The sequence below is a fragment of the Epinephelus moara genome, chromosome 11, assembly GCF_006386435.1.
Source record: "Epinephelus moara isolate mb chromosome 11, YSFRI_EMoa_1.0, whole genome shotgun sequence".
NCBI lineage: Eukaryota > Metazoa > Chordata > Actinopteri > Perciformes > Serranidae > Epinephelus > Epinephelus moara.
Window position 1 is genome coordinate 18,589,894 of NC_065516.1, and position 22,151 is coordinate 18,612,044.

The following is a 22,151-nucleotide window of genomic DNA, read 5'->3' on the forward strand; positions in this document are numbered from 1 at the left end:
AAAGTTAATAGTTGCCTCAAGTAAGGCTGAGCAATATATTGATACGATATGAGATGAGATATTAGATTTTGGATATGGTAATGTCATAGGTGTTGTCTTTTCCTGCTTTTAGAGGCTATATTACAGTAAAGTGGTGTCATTTACTGCACCAATGATTATTTATCAAAAATTTCATTGTGTAAATAATTTGTGAAAGCACCTACAGTCAACCCTACGATATCTTTGAAATATCAATATTGAGTAATTTGGTCCAAACTATTGGTATTTGATTTTCCCCGTACCGCCCTAGCCTCAAGTGAACATTGATGTGACACGTAACTGAACGTAAGCGAGTGTAATATTGCTCTGCACCTCATGGAAAGCTTGTTATATAAACCCCTCTCTGTTTATTGTGTGCTGGAATCACTGTAGGCCGAATCAGAACATGCTCCAAATCCCTCATCTGGTGAAAAGCTCTCAGGCAACACAAATTTGCGGTTCGCCGTCACACTGTGCTACCTGTGAAGCAAAGGTGACTGAATAGTGAAATCTTAGCCCTGTTATTTATGCGCTCTGTCTCTCCCTGTCTCTCTGTCTCCCTCAGCTGTGCTATTTTCTGCTCTCCCTCTGCAGCACGGCCCTCGCTCAGGCAGGCTCGGGCTCCCAGCTCTAATTCTGCAGCACTCGCCGACGTCCTTCATTTGACCTTGGCGCACCACGGTGCCCTCTGCCGCCATGCTGCTACCCTTGCTGTGCCCCCTGTGGCTCACCAATGCATCATTACAGACGCACACTCACACATATTGCCATCCTGCTAATCAATAGTGCATCGGGCTCCAATCACGTGGCGGGGGGCCTCTGGGGTAAAAGCATTGGATTTGCAGTGCGGTGACTGGTCACACATGTTGAGTGGTGAGTATGTATGCTTGTGTGCTTACATCTGCTTGTGTGTGTTTTCACTAATGAGTAGGGTGCAAAGGCTAGAAGCATTATTTCAGTGATGACCTGTTGGTCGCTGAGCAGTGTTGAGTTTATGTGTGTGGGTAATTTGATCATATGTATAGTTTGCTGTGTGTGTTAGCATCATCTAGCCTCCTGCGCCTCCTCTATAGAGGTTACACTTGTATCATCTAGTCCTCCCCCTCCACCTCGCTGTGCCCTGCTGCTGAACAGGAGCACTTAACACCCGTGTGTATGTTTCTACCTACCTTATCTGTAGAAACAGAAAACCAGCTTTTCTCTTTTTGTGACTCAAAACGTTCGTTAGCTGCTCGCAACATTGCATTGTGGTTATTTCTGTCTTTGCAAGAATTAACCCCTGCTGATACTTGTACGCTGTCACTATGTGCCTCTGTTATAGCAATTAGAAAAGGCAGAATCATTACTTTAAAGGTCGCCAGTGCATCAAAACGCGCACGTCAAGCTGCAATAATCTGTTTTAATGCTTGTTTTATTGCAGAAAGCATCCATACTTCACGTGCCCACGGATGCAGCATGTTATGCAGAGCACAAATGCTTGAGATTAATATAAGATTACACAAGTCTATATTTTAACAGTGCTCATTCTAGACCTGCATCTGTATAAAAGGCTGACCAGTGAGATAGAAGAGTGCGTGGCATTCGGCTCTATCTCTACCGCTCCATTCCACTCATCTGTCCCCAGGGCCAGAGTCAGAGCGGCGGGATCAAAAGTAAAATCAGAGCGGAGAGCTGTATCCAATCGTGTCAGTCGGAGAGGTCTCTCCCTCTACTGTAGTCTGGCAACGTCCAGGGCTGAGGGCACTGATCTCTATCAACGAGGATAAATTCAGTCAAGCCTCTAAAATGTGTGGCGGTGGACCTCAAGTGATTTAAATCATTAAAATGAGGCCAGCTGCATCATGCAGTCGGAGCACGCGGCGGGGGCATCCAGCAGCCTGGTACAGAGAGAAGAGTGCCATCATCTGGCCCCTGCTGATACATCCATCCCACTGCAGAGTGCCTGTGTGTGGAGACATGCAACAGCAGATCAATGTAGGCTTAAGTGTAGGAATTTGTATGGAGATGTAATAGTAAGTGTTCGGTCCGGTGTGACATTGTTGGCAACTTTTGGAACATACAGACCATTCTTAAAGGTACAAACTGTACCTTTAAATAGAAGCACTCGGATGTCTACATCCATAATGGATGTGTATAGTGCCGTATGAGAAAGAATATATCACCGACGTCGAATTTTTTGCTTTTCTGTGTGATGCCCATTCTAGGTAATCTGTGTAATAGCACGATTATCAGTGCAGATTGAGCGTGGAACTTGTGTGTTCAGGAGAAGAGGCGCCCCAGCCTGACAGCATCTTGAGAAGGAACCAACAGCTTTTACCAGAGACAGACAACAATCACACATCAACCGTTCCATTTCGCAAATAATAGAGCAGCGCCTCCTGCAATCATTATATAGGCCTGCGAGAGGGAGAGTGTGTGTGCCTTGTATAATTGTAGGGTTACAGGCATATGTTTGTGTTCATTCTGCTCATTGCAAAAAGGTTGTGAGGTGTTGATTTACCTTTCAGCGTGTAATTGAAAAAGAAAATCGCTACAAGTCACTCGCACTTGCGGTCTCCAAGAGAAAAAAAAAAAAGTGCTTTTGGGGAGTGAAATGAACCGACTTGCATTAGTGCTCGACTCAGCTTTCTCTGGCTTTTGTGCTGGCAGTTGACAAATGTCTTCGCCGCTCAGCTCACGGATTCAAACTTTAACAGTTTTATGAAAATGATTTTAGCTCTCTCTCTTTTTCTTTGTCTCACACACACCCACTTTAAAAACGATAAAGCAGAGCATGATATGTTCCAACACAGAGAACGCTTCAAAAAACTGTTAATCGCATCCTTTGGCTTCATGAAATCTCTGCTAAACTTGATTGTCCTGCTAAAAACCAGAGGAAAACAAACAGGTGGAATTATCTGTGACAGCAAAAACACACAGGAGCATCTCAGTCAATCAGCAATCACGCCTGTCCCGAGCATAAACACACCTATTACACACGCCAAGCGGTGTCAGTGTAAACAATGCAGAACAATACACTCTGCATTTCTAGCTGCAGCGTCTCCTCTGATTGGCTGGATCGATCGTCGGAGGCATTTGATGTTATAGGAGGAGAGGCGAGGCATATTGATTGGAGGATAATCAGAGTCAAGCCGGCTTGGTCCTCTTCAATAATTCAAAGGAAGGATTTGGGGTGAGATTCCCTTAGATCGGAGGTGTGATGTACATTTCATAGCCTGAGAGTTTGGGGAGCTGAATAGGGAGGGTGTGTGAGTGTGTGTGTGTGTGTGTGTGTGTGACTGAGGGGGTGAGGGGTGGGGATGGAGGTCACGTGGGCTCAAACATGAGACATCTTTTACACCAATCGCACCAACAGTGACCTAATGCTCTTTTCCATCTTCTAAAACCATAGTGTGAAAATACTATTAATAATTCGTATGTTATGTCATGTGCAGGCATGCATCGCTTTTACGTGCCTCTGCTCAAGTACTTAACGCACATATTTCCCACTCAAGAGGCTTTTTGCAACGTTCCTAAGGCAGAATGTATAGCAAACTGTGTTTACCTCACCCAGAGGACCTTACACTGCAATCCAACCATTGATTTTCCTCTAACACCTTCAGCTCTGTATGTGTGACTAAGCCAGTTTTAGCGGCCGTGACATCGCTGTGAAAAACAGAACAAGCATAAACATTATTCCTCCTCTCTTTCTGTCTTCAGTGTATGCATTAAATTCAAGATCAACGCGCTGCCTTTTGAACCCAAATGAGATTATTGTTGAACTTGTTGGAACATCAGTTTGAATCAGATCAGAGAGCATGTTGAGTCAAACGAACTTTGATGCAGAGTTTTATGGTTTAGTTAGTATGGAGCTTTGATCACATTATAACTCTATGTCTAAGTGTGTGTGTGTGTGTGTGTGTGTGTGTGTTGATCTGTTAGAATACTTTTCTTACTTTAAAGGATCTGTTTCCAAGTCCTTCTAAACAAGTGCAAACGTCGCCAAATTAATTTTCAAACGTGTTAAAGACAATGAAACAATCCCATGCATCTCTGTGCATGATGAATTTATTGCCAGAAATAATTGCTACTATGAACAATATCTTCAAAAAACATGCTGGTTTGTTAGGAATCATGAACAAATTAATGCTTATAATAACAACTAAATGTAAGTTATCTCTGTTGTCAGGTGTTAATGACGACCAGAGTGTTTCCGTGCACAGTATGTAAGCTGCATCTTTCACTTGGCATGGCCTAAAATCAAAATTTGCAGTAAATATAAGGTGAACTCATCAGTATTTTTGCGCCAGCCCACATCTAAGAAGACAGCACAAATATATACATACAAGCTAGATCCAGAAAGCTACAAAAGAAATAATGAAAACCAATCTAAATATCTAAAAAATCAAAATTTTAGACCATTTTGTCTGCAGCAAAATTTATAAATCACTAATAAAACTTTGACTGTGTATAAAGTAGTGGAAAAAATAGAATTAAAAATAATGAAATAGTCCACCTTGCATTCTTTTTCAGGCTTTTGAGACTATGTTAAGATTAGAATTAAACAACCATAACAATTATTTTTATAGCGTAGACTCTAATTTGTGGATGTTAGCTTCGTTTTTTTGTGATATTGTTTATCAGTAGGGTTAATTTCCTCTGTGGCAAGTAGTTAATGTTATTCAGTTAATTTAATATGCACATATAGCTTATAGCATATGATCCTTTGTATTAAAAGCAAGATAAATGGCAAACACAACAGTGTGCCACCATTATACCCATTATAATGCTATGCAAATGCAATCACAAAATCAGGAGGATTTATTTGAGAAATAAGTGTAGATTTTGGCGGTTGGGGACGCAGCTGACGTGTCCCCCTGAATATTAAGAACATGTGCATTTGTCCCCTGCCATAAAAACATGAATGTAGCAGAGGACTTTTATTTTGGCGAAATTAGGAACATTTACACCATGAATTTAGGCAGAAAAGGCACAAATGGAGGCATAAAAATTCACCTGATAGCAGGAAATTAAGTGTTTGATGCCGTTTCATGTGGCCTTCCCCAAAGTTGAAACAAAAGCTACACCCTTGGATTTAGACATGCGGCATGTTGCTACACATAAGTGTAAAATAATAACAATACAACTTAGAAAATAAGGCATATATTTCCCCAGCAGACACTGTGTGAATTAATTTGTATACAAGCAGAGGATTGTGGGAGTTTGTGTGAAAAATCCCAGCCAAGAGTCTCTGTAAAGAACAGACTTGATTTATGGAGAATAATTTTTTGGGGAGGTTGATAACACCCATGTAAAGTTGTGAACCACCCTCTGCTGAGACTCTTGAAAACATTTGGCCTGTGACCATTATTATGGTGGAAATATCACAGTCTCAGACTCCTGCTTGGAAATATCTTCTGAAAGCAAAGCTCCAGGTGCTTTTTGTGGTGAAGACCTGCAGAGGCTTTAGTGTCTCCATATTTTATACCACCGTGACCTGTGCTGTGGATCTATGTGGCGCTAGTCATACGTGCCTGGAATCAGACCGCAGCGCTGCTTCTGCAGTCCCGGCGAAAAAGGTCATGCAGGGGGCTTCCTCCATAACACGTTGTTTTCTCCCGGCGCTTATCTCCTAATCACTGCAATTACTATGGCAACACTTGTTTGTTTGTTTGCTGTAGTGGTGCATTAGTGTGTTTGTATCCCGCTGACCGGTGCAGACGTGTCAGGCGGGTGTCTGGGGAGGGACACTGCGGTTAGAGGCGACGCTGACTGCAGATGTGGGATTTAGATAGAGGGGCCGCCACCATCATCATCCTAAACATCATCATCATGTGTCTGCTTGTCTCTCTCAAAGTGAAACACATACTACTTGGGATTTTCTGCACCAGGTCATCTGTCAGTCTCCATACTGCACCACACCCTAAACACCAGAGATGCTTCCTTCATTGTATTGAGCTGTTGAGGTTATGCCCTTATATGTTTACATCTAGCACTAGTACTCCTCTTTACTGCGAGTGTTGCCGCTAAATCTTTCTTTACTCAATTTTTTTTGATTTCCTCATGTCTGCTCTTTGATCCATACGCTTGAGCCTTGTGATATCTTGCTCTTCTGCAGTCACCCTTGTCTCGCTCAGTCTCTGACACCAGCCCCAGTCCATTTACTATATGAGAAAAGGAGGTGAGCGTGTAGACAAACGTCCTCTCCTGTGCTCTCTGTCACCTCTTACCTGGAATCACATCTCCATACACACTCTAATTATCCCATTTGATGAGAAACGGGGCTCCTCTGCTGCTGCCGCTGCTGCTGCTGCTGCTGCTGCTGCTGCTGCTGCTGCTGCTGTGGCTCTAGAGCCTTTGCGTCTCCAGCCCTTAGCAGGTAGATGCAAGGCTTCTCTCCCACTCATCATTACTGCAGGAGATACCTGGCTAATTATAGCCCTGTGGTGCTGTAATAGAGACAGACCTGGGTACCAGGGTGACTGGGAGGAGCAGACATTGTTGGAAAAGAAGGATAGTGAAGAGAGAGGATTAGCAAAGGCATCAGTGGCTTATCATACTGTGGAGGAAGGCATCAGATATATATGATCTGGTGGAAAAAATATTTTAATTACCATTTTTAGTGTATGCACACCTCATTTTGGTTTTACTTTATTTTTTATGGATTCTTGACATTTTTATTCACCATTTTACTGTTTTTTCCTCATTTCCAGTTTATATAAAAATATGTTAACTCCCCAAATTCTCATAGCACAATGTGAGATGCAATGTGTGAAGTGAAGTGTCTAAAATAGCATCCAGAGCTCATTATTTTTGGGTAGAAGAGGTGGTGCCAGCATTAGCTGTAGCATTGCTCTGTTCCAACCTACACAGTGCAAAGCCTCTCTGTTTAATACAGCTTGACCTTGATCGTAAAACTGTAGGTGAGCTGCACGGCAGGTTCAATACACACACACACACACACACACACACACACACACACACACACACACACACGCACACACACAATGTACTGTGTGTGCGTGTGTACATCCTCTCTGACCCAGCATGTCCTCTTTCCATCATCTCCAGTTTTTTTTCCTCCCATCATTGTAATGGTTCTCCGCGCTGCCTCTCTGGGTTTATGCAGCATCATTCACAAACATCACCCAGTCCTCCCCCTCGTCCTTCCCCTCACTCACTGCCTCGTCCTCTCATTCTTTTGAAGTCCTTGATTCACGTATATTCTCCTGAAGAGCTCCTATATGTCAGCCGACCAGCCAGGGAGACAAAGGCAGGCCTGAGTTAATTACCTATCATTTAGAGCAGATGGCTGCAGATGATATGTAAATGCTTGTGTGTGTGTGTGTGTGTGTGTGTGTGTGTGTGTGTGTGTGTGTATCCCTCTGAATATGTGTGTGTATCTGTGTTTTTGCTGTATATGTGTGTGAATATAGCTGCATATGTATGTTTACACCCCTCTATCTTTTCTATTGTATATCTAAAAACATTACATTCACACACACTCAGCTAGGGAGGCATAAACATGCTTTTTATTTCTGCGAAGGGATTTAGAATTTAAATAGTGAATATGGATTGTTTTATTCCACCCAGATATAGTTTTAATGACTGAGACTATAATTATGGGTTGCAATTTTTCTGCAATTACTCGCAGCCTCCTTTAGGCTGCGTGCATATTCATTCAAATGTATGTTTAACAATCTATTTCCTCATCTTAGAATTTAAATACTGTGTTGTACATTTGCTATTAATTATTGGAGCGCCATATTTTGTGCCCTGATTGCTATACATATAACGTATAAAAGAGAATTCACAGTATTTATTCAGGAAGTAATCGCTCTAGATTCGTGTGCTCTGAGGCTGCAGAGCACTGAGTTGTATCTAGGCCATTGTAAGTCAATTGAGACATTTGTTTTTTAGTCTGTTTTTGTTTGTCGGCTTCTCAAGAGTATCTTCTCAGAGTCTAAAGAGATTTTTTTTTTTTTTTTTTGAGAGAGAGAGAGAGAGAGAGAGAGAGAGGCAAGATCACTTGACTCCAAAGATAAGCTGGTGTGTTCTGTTTCTTAGCATGAAGCAAGAGGCACGGCAAATCAATGACGAATGTGCAATGAAACAGAGATATATGTTACAGTGCACTCCATGACACAGGAAGAAATGTAACCACAGAGGGAGGGCCGGACGGAGGGGGGGAGGTGATGGTGGGGGATGGGGAGGGGGGTTAGCAGTCAGATCAATAGTACTGCCAGAGAGACCTGTCCGTTTTTGACTTCACGCTGTAAATTAAGCCTTCTGTGTGCCAACGTTTTCTCAGCAGCGAGTGTGTGAATTACAGTGTATATGCGAGCTATAATGCACCTTTTGTGCATTGTGCTGTAGCTGCTGCATCGCGTGTGAAATAATCTGTGTATGTTTATTCTCCACCAACACACCCAGCAGGGGTCTGTGAATGTAGTCAGCATGTGCGACTGTAAGTTTGCAGTGCCACAGATGGAGACCCACTAATTTACTCATTATGGAGATTTAATATGAGAGAATGCTGCAGCAATGATCAGATGTAACTAACACACAGCATTGTCGTTCAGTTTGTCTTTCAATTTGAGCTTGATTCGATTCCATCCGCCCTCTGGTACATTTCATTTATTTTATCCAGTCATAAATGCCCCCCCAAAATGATTATTTTTTAAATCTATTGGCACTTTTTTTTTTATGCTCAGGCATGACATGATCAGTGCAGCAGCAGCAAATGGAGCCAATTCATGTGATGGTTAGTCCCCTATTGGCTCCCTGGTGAGCAGAGCTCTTTCACAGCTCTGAGAAGTTAACGCTGCTACAGGCCTTTTATGGCACGATGGCAAGTAGAGCAATTTTCATACATGTTAAGAGTCATTTATTAATCAGGCTAGTCCTCAGATAGTGCACTCTACTGCTACTTCGTGTTAAATCAGATTATATTTTAAATAAGACAAATGAGCACAAGTAAAACACTAAGAATTCAAATATGTTGAACTCAGATCAAAAATAATTCTTGCTTGCTGGTACAACAGAAATTATCTAGTAATATTTGTGTGTTATATGCTGAAATACTATATCAGGACAATCAAATATAATTAAAGTTAAATCTGTAAAATGTAAAGATTGTGTATGACGTTTATTTCAATAAATTTAGAGCCATTGAATCAGCATTGTCTCTGCTCAGGAAATCTGAGTGTGTGGCTGCGAGAAAATGGAACCGACCATCGCTGAGCTGTATGTTATAACAACGAGGCCCTCTACTGGCATCAAGAGTCTCTGCACCAGCACCGTGCTACAACATGACATGGAAAATACAACCAGGATCTCCTCTGTAATTCTTGTCAGTGCTCGTCCTTAGGGATTTGTCAGTTAGGGTTCCTTATTTATTCCTGTTTAAGCCTCCGTCACAGTAACAATGTGGACTGCTGAGTGCAGAAAACACTGGTGTTATTTTTATTTTACATTGTGGAGACATTGTCACTGTTTTGGCAGATCACTGCTGAATGAATGCAGAGGAAACACTGGGATCCACACCAGGACACTCCTGCAATTAGCAGCATCGTGTGTCTTTCAGTTTAAATATATCTGCTCCGAAATAAAATGTCCTATTGTGTTAAAATTATATCGACCTCATTAGGACAATAATAGCACCACAAATGAGGATTCTGATTAACCTTTGGCTCTAACTTTGCGTGCTAACCACCAGGCTATTAGTTACATGCTTCTGTGCGATAGTCTGATACATTTGAGGCTGACTGACTGCACACGCTTACTCATTTTTTACACACGTTTTCTCCTGCACAAACACACAGTATCCCTCTCATCCCCCTGCAGAGGGAAGCGTGTGCACCTTTGATCTGGTCGTGCTCGTGGTCTATATCTCTCCTGAAGCAGAAAACCATTACATACACTTTGTGTCCAGATACACTTGTCATGCAATGGCGAGCTCAGATCCCAGGGAATCAAAGGTGTTGGTGATGCCTCCAGAACCTGCATTAATATGCATGAGAGCGGGAGCTGCCCTATGATGTAATTGCGGTAGCGGCGAAGGTCAGTGCCTTTGGACAGCCTGTGCACAATATCAAAGCCCAGATGTACACACACCACTTAGGTTTCTTTATGGTAATCTCCCTGCATTTTGAAGACGGAGGATGGCTCTGCTGATAGCGGTGTGTAAATAGATGAAAATCTGCTTTTAATTGTGTTATCGCCAAACTTTTTATGCTCTCAGGGGTATGACTCTCACATTATAATGTTGCGCTCTCATGGTCTCTCCTTGGACACACATCACAGTGAGCCTTTCATCCAGGGAGCAAAGCTGTTTACAAGCTTCCCACCCACCCATGTGGTCCTATTCTCAAGGCCCTGCTGGTTGTGAGTATAATGGCCCTTCCTTTTTATTCATGTTCCAGCTCTGGCCCTGATCTGGCCCCAAGGATTCTACTGTATATCAAAGCACAGCATCCAAATGTTTAATGAGAATAACTGAAAAAAAAAAAATCAGTTTCTTGAATATAGATCCCTTGCTACATTATGAAGTATATAATATGTGGTATAAGAGAAATCCAGCATGTTTGCCCTTTGTAGTGAGTGATTCATCCTGTGCTGAGCTGAAGTAGTTTCAGTTATTCTCTCTGTGTTGTTTCCTGGTTGTTTTGGGTCCTGTGAAACCCCTCACTGGTGCCGCTGATTGATAGAACCAGGACAGAGAACAACTTCTATCACACAACTATGACTGCTATCAGACCCAGTTCTGTCACCACGTGTGACTCTACTTTAAGAAGCAACAACATGTACTACAGTACTTAACATGGAATCAAACTTGTCCTTGAGGTATTTAGAGAGTTTTCAGTCAGTTTTAGTCAAAAAAGACAATGAGGTGTCAGTCACATAATCTCAACAGGCCAAATTTTGACTTGATGACCATCATGTAAAACTATTCAACTCACACAGCTGCAGCGCCGGACTGAAAGTTTCATGTAAACTTTTTCTTGCATATAATTTTGTGTCAAATCAGTTTTGAAAGGCAGTTTGTAGTTTGGAGTTCACAGTCATGCCGGCAGCTTTTTGAGGCTGTACTTAAGCACAGCGGGGCTCTTAAAGGAATAGTTCACCCCAAAATCAAAAATGCATCATTTTCTTCTTATCTGTAGTGCTACTTATCAATCTATATTGTTTTGGTTTGATTTGCCATAGATATTGCCTTTAGAGATGTCTGCCTTCTCTCCAGTATAATGGAACTAGATGGCACTCAGCTTGTGGTGTTCAAAGCGCCAAAAAATAAATTTAAAAAAACTCAACAGCAATGTCTCTTTCCAGAAATCATGACGCGGTTACTCAAGATAATCCACAGACCTTGTTGTGAGCAGTTTCATTCAGGAACTATTTTCTTTCTGCCGAACTACACCTGCTAATTGTATCACCACGCAGAATAAATCGAGCATCTACTCACAAGAGGCTTGTCCTCATAACAGCATGAGATGTAAACATTAATGGCATCCTCATCGGCTGAGTTGTAATGTTAGATAGCTCTTTGGTGCTAGGTGAGCTAGCAGCAGATGCACCCTTCCTTTTGCATGGTGATGTGGTTGGAGGGTGTAATTTGGGAGAAAGAAAATACATAAAACTGCTCACAACAAGGTCTGTGGATTATCTTGAGTAACTGGGTCATGATTTCTGGAAACAGACATTGCTACTGTTTTTTAAATGTGTTTTGATTTTGGGATGAACCGTCCCTTTAACTAAATGCTAACATGCTGATGTTTAGCATCAAAAGGTTACACGGTTTACCAATTTAGTAAAAGATGCTAACATTTGCTAATTAGCACCTAACACAAAATAAAGCTGAGGCTGATGGAAACGCCATGAGTTTTGCAGGTATTTTGTCATAAACTGAAGTATTGGACACATTGAAATTTTTACCTCATGGTGGTTGCTGGATGAAAAGTAAAGGGCCCATCAAAATTCTCATCGTTGAACCAAAATTCAGGAGGTGTTGAGAAATTTCACTTCGAACCAATAATGTCAACCTACTGGTGATCCTCTGATAAAAAGTCTGGGGATCAACAAAATCTTTGTACAGTGTCTGAACCAAATGTCATGGCAATCCATCCAATCCAGCAGACTTAAAGATACTACATTCAACCTCATAGTAGCACTAGAGGAAATGTCATCGTCACCATCGTCAGTGGGCCTTTCCCAAAGCGGACCTGCCCTACTTTTACTCTGTCACAACCACAGCTGAATGAGGCACCCTTCATTAAGGTGTAAGTATAAATACAGCGGCAAGCTTTGGGACTAACTTCCATCTCTCCAGTGGACGATTTTATGATCGTCATACATGTTTGCATAACTTATATTTGATCTGTATGTGCTGCTGTTGAATTTTTGTATATTATCCTTTTGTCATTAAAATAAATAGGATAGATAAATTGTTCAACCAGTCAAATAGAAATAATTTTTGGTGACATTTTTGCTTTTAACTTTTTTTTTTTTTTGCAACTTCCCAGTGTTGTATTCCCAGTGCTCTACATGTTGTAGAGAGTAGAGAGGGGTCTATTTTATCCTAAATACAATGTAATCTGTAAATTATAAAGGTCTGTATGATGATATTAAATGTCTGTCTTAGCTTGAGCTGATTACACTTGTAAGGGTAGTTGCATGTCACTTGTATATGTATGGGGCATCCTCCATGATGAGCACAGTACAGTGCTGAACATGGTCAGTCAGTCGGCATCCATGCAGACTTGTGTTTCGAGGGTTTTATATCCCATTTCCATTCCCTGCTAGTTGGTTTGGGATGTCACTTACCATGGGGGACCCTCAGTGTAAACTCAAACGGAGTGGAAGAAGGTAGGGAGAGGGTGTCAGGGGTGGTTTGGCAGAGGCCCAGCATGATACATCCTCTGGGGTCCATGAATTTCATGGCAAACCAAGCGTTCCTTAAAGGTGCCAGACGGCAGAGATAAGGAGCTTCTGAGTGGGAATAAGTTGCCGGTTCTGTGGGAATCCCCCTGAATTAGCAGCACAGAGGGACACTTCCTGTACAGTAACAACTAAGAAGATTTCCGTGAGCTTCTGTCAATGCTAATAACCACAGTGCTCTCACAGAAAGCTCCCCCAGGGCTGTTTGACCATGCAGGCAATGGGAGGGGATGATGTTGGGAGAGGTGGGGGTCGGTGGGTTTGAGCCGATGCCTCTCAGACTGTCTCAACTCATTTAGCTCTTCGAGGCACGGCCGATCCATCTCCCTCATGTAGAAATAAGGTTCATCATAACCCTGCTGTGTTTGGAGATGACTGGAGATGGCGAGAGCACAGAAGCGAGGAATGGGGAAGATGCGTGAGTGGACAGCGAGGCCGAAAGACAAAAATACAGACAGACACGCAAGCAGATATTCAGAGGCTTGCCGAGGGGGTCTTGGGCCTTCTGGGCATGCCCTGGTGCTGACATCAGCATAGGCAGAGCAACCTCCACAGAGCACCGTGAACCACAAAGGGTGGGTGCGAGGAGGAAGAGAAGGGAGGGGCGAGGAGGAGAGAAGATGGAGGGGGAGGGGATAAGGATAGGGGTACAACACTTGTAATCGGATCATTGGCTACAGTGGGTTGAGTCGATGTGATCAATAGAAACTGCACATGCAGCAGAGAGCCTTTAATGGCCCTTAATCTGCATCAGGCCTGAACAGGAGGGTGGAAGAGGAAGTCACAGGAGCAAAGGCAGCCTGCATCACATTACACACTCAACCTGTGCTCGCACAAAGCCATGCACTTAGATTCTCTCTCCCTCACACACACACACACACACACACACACAAACACACACATACACATACATATACAGCTGGGTATAGACCGGTGACTCCCAGGACTCTAGGCCTCAGCAGCCAGCATGTCATATTTCATTCCTCTGCACCTTTTCATTTCATTTCAAATGCATTACATTTCAGACCTTTCCATTCGGCGCTACCCCCTGCGATGCAAAACCTTGGCTTGAACACACCGTCCCAGCACAGGACTTATTCCAACCTTTGAATTCAATAAGCAGCCTGACCACAGCTAGTGTGTCTCCACTCATCATCTCTGCAGCGCAGGAGAGGTTGCAGTCCAGTTATGAAGTATAAAAGTGGTACCAAAGCTCTGCATGCAGCACTATCTCTTATTCCTTCAGTTCATATATTTTACTCATCTGCTCCATAGATTAAAGATTCATATTTATGAGACCCTGCACAGGGTGTAGCCAAGTGTCTTAAAAGGGCAGTGCAGCATAATACATATAAAGATAGAAATTAGTGAGTAAGAAACACAGCACCAGTCCTCTCAATCCCTTCTTTTTTCTTTTACTTATTCTTTATCCCTCCACTTTTTTCCCTCCATACTGCTTTCACTTATCCATAAATTAAAGAGTGGACAGACAAAAACCTGAAGAACCTCGGGGCAGAAGTGCAAAATGAATAACGATGGCCCAGTTATGCTCAGATGATCTTCAATAAGAGACCTTTAGAATCTGCGCCATGTAAGGTTCTCATTGTTTGCCCTCTTCCTCTGTTGTTGTTTTTTTTTTTCCCATTAGCCATATGTACTCACTCTCCGGTAGCATCATAAACCAGGATTGATGAAGCTGTCGTTTTTCATGTCTCCTGTGCGTGCATTTTAGATCTTGAAGGACAGCAGGAAATGCAAGTATCTTAACAGCAGACGGGTAGACAGGCACTCCTCTTCACACTGAGACCTATCCACTTACAGTATATTAGCGATACACAGGGAAAATGTTTTTCTCACTCAAGGAGTTGCATCAACATTGTGACATTGATGTGATAGGTGCTTTCGCGTTGCCAGGAGACATTTGAACAGATTAATCCTGGGCCTTGAATTATTCCCCATTGCTTTGAACACTGCCTATATGCATTATTAAATGTTTCATTTGTCCAACAAATGCAGAGTTGTGAAGAGTGCTCTTACAGATTGCTGACTAACACGCTGCGTTAGTTATTCCTACAGTTGGAAAGCTTCATAAATCAAATGAATATGAAGGACGAAGGAAGTGAGTTGCCTTGTATGTATAGTATCAGTTAAAATTGTAATTGTCAGTTTCATCCATGCTTCCAGTTTAATAATTCAAACAAGTGGCCCACATGTAATGTGTGTTTTGTACATTTTCTAAAAACCGGCATTGTCCCACAGGTACACATGCTGTTAGCTGCAGGCGGTGCACGGACATTCACATACACAAACTTGCTTCGGAGAAAGAAAATTAATTAGAATCTTGCAACAAGAGCTCAGTTTGAACTTTTATTAAAGGGGCACTGATTTTACACACAGTGTCATCGGGGCTATCTCGGCTTGGGCTTGAGGTTTGAAAGAAAACAAACAGTGTTACAAACTGTAGGTGTTTGGTTTGAAAGGAGTAGTCATTTAGAAAGCAGTCGGGGTCTAATGAGAGACACTGTGCCGTTGCATCATGGGAATTCGGACTAAAAGTGAGAATATCTTGGGCTCTGCTGCTTTGCTTTTGACAATCCTTTTTTTTATGTGTTTCTTTGGACTCCCTCAGCTTTAATGAAGTGCAGTACTAAATTGTTGGATTGCCCCTTTAATTTAATCTTTATATGCCTCCATGCCGGCAATAGCCGTGGCTGGAGGTATTATGTTTATGGGTTGTCCATTCATCCGTATATACGGATGAATGCAGTATCTCAAGAATGCCTTGAGAGATTTTTTTCAAAGTTGGCACAACTGTCCGTTTGGACTCAACTATGAACTGATTAGACTTTGCTCGTAGGTAAAAGGTCAAGGTCACTGTGACCTCACAAAACATGGTTTTGGCCAAAACTCAAGAATTCATGCACTAGTTAAAACAAAATTTTCCCCAAAAAGTCTGACACGATAAAACAATGAAGTGATTACATTTTATATGCAAAAGGTCAAAGGTCACCTTCACTGTGACATAAAAATGTTCTGCAAAACACTTCTCGCCATTGTTCAGCATCATAACTCAGGAACAGAAGGGGAGACATTTGGTCAAATACTGAATTGGTGACTAATCTTGGGTGTCCATCTTGTAACTGTGCTGACTGTATAGATCTGTGCTGTCCAGGGAGAAATGTGTGTGACGTGTCCATGTTTTCACAGACATGGATCTAAACCATAACAGCAACTTGACTGGTGCACACAGGCATACAACCACGAGACAGTAATTCTAGCTTCTTTCTTTCTTTTTTGTCTGTGTGGTTACTTTCCAACTTAGTGACTTAGTTGTAAAAGGCTGTGCATTACTGTATGTGCAAAACTTTGAGATAAATGTTAAAGGGAGACTTCAGTATTAGGAAACAGGAGGTAACAGTTTTTGAAACTGGTTCAGTATTGAGAGAGAACAGGCTGCAATGTAATCCTTACAGGCACCTTTGCACTGTCAGTGTACATCCTCTGAAAGTTTTTTTCCACCAACAGGCTCAAATTGTTTTTAGAAGTGTCCGACAACATTACGAAAAGGACCCTACAGAGAAAGGAAACATGTTTCTTTACCTTCTGCTGATCCGGTCTGTTTGTTAGTGTGAGTGACCAAGTCTCGCTCGAGGAGAAGTCTTGTTCTGAAATGTTATGGCCTTTTCCCACATTGCTGAAATCAGTTAAATATTTTGACACAATGAATCTTTTCGATAACACTAAGCTACACTTTCTGTACTCCAACACAACAAAGTCTTCTCAGCACTCCTTTCTCCAACTCTCTCACTGACATTTTCACCATTGTCTCAGAACGAGACTTCTCCTCGAGCGAGACGTGGTCGCAATAGCAAACAGATAACATAACAGATAATGTTTAATTTCTCTGTAGGCTCCTAACTATAATGTTGTCAGACAGTAATAATAACAGTCTAAATAAATCAAGCACTTTTAATGGACATAAATTGACGATGCACGACTGCCTTTAAGGATGACATTGCAGCCTTTTTCGCAGTTGCGGTTGGAGCAGTTTCTCTGAATACTGGACAAATTCTTGTCTCCATTGGTCACTTAGACACAATAACTTGGGAAAATAGGGTCCAGGTTGAAATAGAGCAAAGTGAGGTGAACATTCAAGAGTTTTGAATCCTTTGTTACTCATCATTAACTCCTTCGGTTGAAGGCTGGTGAAGGGAAAATGGTAGTAAAAGCCCAATTTTGTTTGTATGTATATATGTATAGAAACAGTTGGGCTTTGTAGATATAAGTTGAAGTCAGTTTCCCTCCCATGGATGGCGCCTCCCTGTGGGCATCAGAGACAATAACAACTCTGAACACCAAGATGTGCAGCCTAACTACCTGCTCTTTGAACCTTTATTCTTTGCTGTAAATACAGACACAATTATACCATAAATATATGAAACGTGATATTAAATAAAACCATTCAGAGCCATTGAGATGGTAATGTCATTTATGTGATAATTATTTGCCCTTTCCGACAGCTGCATTAACAAGATTACTAAAAATATTGAGAAAATATTAGTTTTGCAAATCTCTCATTTCGCTTTCATTGTACCCAGAACAATCGACTCTTTCCAGCTTAGATCTACATCATATCATTGTGTTCGGCAAAATGCTCAGCCTCTACTTTCAGTTCACAGATAATGATATAACCATGGCAACAGAGACACCTTGGAAAAGGGCAGGAAGAAAACTTAGACATTACTGTCAGTCAAAACCTTTTTTTTCAAATGGAGAATAAAACTCTGCTGATTATTTTACCTGACTTGCTGAGTAACACCTTGAAACTTCAATACAGCTTTGAATGTAAGACTCAACCGTGAGTCCTATTACATTATTCTTTGTTGATGCTCCTACATTTGTCACTGGCACCGGCAACTCTGTGCTGCACGTGTAGACTCTCTCCTACAGTATACAAACAATGTTAATGAGCGAGGCAGACACACAAATTCAAAATGATTTCAGGTTCCTCTGATCAGCCGCGTGTCAGTTAACATAGTCATCAATAGGACTAATGTTCTGTGAGGACTTATTGAGTGACACGCCATGGCCCAGAGTGTGAAAACCTTCAAAACATCGAAGAAGTGCCAACCCTGAGACTTGCCCTAACCTTGCCTTGAGCCATGTGTTGATGAGTCTTCAGTGTGACTGAAACTTCAAAGGCATTTCAGCTCACTAAGCAGAGGATGCTCCTTCTCTCTCATCTTCACTCAAACTGAATCCCTCTCCAGAAGGACATTTTGATGGTTTGGAGAGGGAAAAAAAGAAAAGTTTGCTTGGCACTTTCTTGGAACGGCTTTGACCACTGTGGATAGGGGCAAATTAAACGCTGCTAACATTAAAGTCATTAAGCAGTTAGTTTGATCCCCAAATGGCAAGAACAACATGACAAGCCATTGAAGTAGGGAGTGGGATTGCAGTGCTTCCTGTTTAATTCTAATAATTCAAAAAGTACAGCAATTCTCCCTATTCATAAAACAGCAACAAGACCTGAGAACAGATGTTACCATCCTGCACTTTTCATCAGTTCTACGAACAAAGTAAAAATCAGCATCACATCAGAGGTCTCTAATTAAATCAGTGTTTTGCATATTTGAGAATTTGTACATCTCGGCACCATCACACACAACCAGTAATAGTGAGGGCGTTGTGAGGCGAATAAATTCCCTGCTTAGTTTTGTGTTCGCAGACAAATGGAGGCAGGGAAAGTGTGGTCTTTTCAAAGGCTGCCTGCAAAAACCTGATGGATGCACAAATTAACACACAGAGGAGAGAGGTTGCAATCCAAAGCCTCCAATGTTATAATTACAGCTCTTTCTTCCTCCTTGACAAACACAAAGAGGGATTTTTCTCACTCCTCGCTCACATCCTCTTTCTCCCTCTCTTCTCCACCTCTCACTGCGCAGCTTGGCGAGCTGGCATTAATTGCTCCAAAAAAGCTGTGGAAGCACAACAAGTACTTCTCATCCTGGTATAATTGTGTCTGTAGGAGTTGGAGAGCTTGAGAAGAAAGAGGGCTTTGCTGCTTACAGGAAAGGCTTTGTAGTGCGTCTCGGGAGCTGAGGACGTCTGCAAGAAACATGATATGATGGCGCGCTCTGGTGGACAGACAGTGAAGGGATGCAGGTTTTTCACATCAGGATGAATATGGAAAGCAAGGCAAAGTCACTCATAAGATTGTGTTTGATATAATAAAATTAAAAAATGTGATGTACAGCAGCATTTGGGAGGATGAACTAATGTCAAATTATTTTCCTGTGAATCAGGAAAACAATACAATACATAACATGCACATTAGACTGTAACATGTTATACATCATGTCTGCAAGCTTAAAGGAACAGTTCAACCCAAAATCAAACATTTCTACTTTTTCCTCTTACCTGTAGTGCTATTTATCAGTCTAGATAATTTTGGTGTGTGTTACAGATTGTTGGAGATACCGGCTGTAGAGATGTCTGATGGCACTCAGCTTGTGGTGCTCTAAGCACCGAAAATGCTATTCCCAGAAATCGTGATTCGGATACTCAAGAACTGTAGAAAGTGTACATCTACTCATGGAGGAGAGACCCGTGCTCATGACAGCGCAAGATTCAAACATTAATGGCGTCCTCCTCAACTGAGCTGGAACATTAGCTAGCTCAGAGGTGCTAGGTGAGCTAGCAGTTGATATACACTTTCTTCTGTGCAGTGACAAGTGTAGTTTGGTAGAAGAAAGTAGTCCCTGCATGAAGCTGCTCACAACAAGCTCTGTGGATTATCTTGAGTAACCAGGTCATGATTTCTGGAAAGAGACATTGCTGTTGAGTTTTTAAATGTAATTTTCTGGCACTTTGAGCACCACAAGCTGAGTGCCATCTAGTTCCATTATATTCAAGAGAAGGCAGACATCTCTATGGCTGATATCTCCAACACTCTGCACCTCACACCGAAACAATCTACAATCTACAGGTGAGAGGGATGTATTTTTGATTTGGGGGTGAACTGTCCCTTTAATGTACATATATCATACATTAAGGCTGGTTTATACTTGTAAGTCATGGATAACTGATAATTTATATTTTATACTAAGTCAGGTTTTTGTAAGCTAGATATTTGGTAATTAACATTAAATACATATACATGGGTTATTTTTGTGTGACAAAGTTCAATAGTTATAAAAATTGTATATTTAGAAAAGTGTAAGGTATAGGTTTATCTATATAAGGAAGCTGTCTGTTTCATTTCACTCGATGACTTATGGAGAAGAGGTGGGATTTAATAAGTTTATACTTCCACTGCTTTTTGAATGTGTAAATCAAACTATACACTGACAATTGATTTTACATTATGCTCTGTCTGTTTGTTTACATGTTCATGTCTTTTTTTTTTTTACATGTTTGAAATAAATATCAAATGTATAAGCATGGGGCGTGGATGGCTTGGTGGATAGAGCAGGCGCCCCATGTATAAGGCTGTTGCCGCAGCGGCCCGGGTTCAACTCCAGCCTGTGGCCCTTTGCTGCATGTCATTCCCTCTCTCTCTCTCCCCCCTTCACACTTAGCTATCCTATCTATAAAGGCAAAAATGCCCCAAAAAATATCTTAAAAAAAAAAAAAAAAAAATGTATAAGCATAAGGTGATTATTCAAAATTGACCACTTAGTTGTGCATACAGTCTGTAAAGCCCACGTGAAAATAAACTGTTTTATTAATTTAAATTTTAATTTCGCAGTTCTGCATTTTTTGAATCATCATGTCTTTAGGTCTAACACATCTCAAGGTATGTCTATAACCACTGTGCTGCCTTTACCTGCCCTGGTGACTACTCTGTAGTCCTACATGCTACTTAATAAGGATTTTTTTTTTTTTTTAATGGTTAATTGAGTACCCATATCTTGACATATATGTAGAAATGTTCCAAAACATACAGTAACTATTTTTTTATTAGTATATTATTATTATTGAAATATAATGTGATAATAATTATGTGGAATTTCCTGTTTGCTTTTTAAAAATTGTGTTGTACCAATAAAACATTTTTTTTAAAAATAAATCACTCCAAGTAGAAGACCTGCATTCAAAACTCTATTTCAGTAAAAGTACACAAGCATTATCAGTTAAATCTACTGAAAGGTTTTAACTACTATATATACGTGTGGCCAATCTGGAAATCCATCGGTTAATAAAAAAAAAAAAAAAAAACTTTTTTTTTTTCTTCCTTTCTACAATGTAAATTGCAGAATCTGTCTTGAGAGACTAACATGTGGCTAACTTAGTTCAGTGGTTCCAAGCCTGGGGGTCGAGCCCCTCCAACGGGTCACAAGATAAATCTGAAGGTCTACAGATGATTAACTGGAGAGGACAGAATAAAAAAAAGTTGCTTTCTTTCTTTTTTGTTATGTATTGGATAATTTGAAGTTATTTATATAAAACAATCAGAGCGATTTGAAGGGGAAAATTTATCGGCCAAAAATGTTGTAAACAGCGTGTTTAATCCGAAACAATGTATTTGTTATACATTTGTTGTGTGTTGTATAGGTTTTTCTTTATGTGAAATCCTAACCTGGAGAGCAAAGGTGGGACCAAGTCATTATCTTAAGCAAGTCACAAGTAAGTCTCAAGTCTTTGCACTCAAGTCCCAAGTCCCAAACTTTGAGTTTTGAGTTCTAAACAAGTCATCACCTAATGTATTTACAACAGAGTAATACAAAAAATCATGAATGCTTTTTATAATATGTATTTATTTTTTAAAACAAGTTTGTTAAAACAAATGCGACTGACCTTAATCATAAAAAAGTAGTGCTGACATGCACTTTAATAATATACAGCACTATTAACCAGTATGGAATACTGGTTAATCTGAAAAGTATGGAATACTGGTTAATGAAATTTTTAGGCTTCTGTCCTGTCTGGTTGTTTTTAACTCATGTCGTATTTAAAAAATGTCTGTAACCTTTTCCTCACAAATTTGTAAGACTTTTTTTTATTAGATTTGTTTTTCAAATTGTATGTTGTTGCATGTTTTATGTCTCAATGAAATAAAAAGACAAATGTAAAAAAAATAAAGTAGGAAAATGAACTGATTTATGGCAGACTTTTTAACAACACATTTGTCATCTTTAGGCTTCAGGGAGGGTATCAAGTGTTTACAAGTCAAAAGGCCTGAGTCCAGGTGGAGTCACGAGTCATTGGTGTTAAAG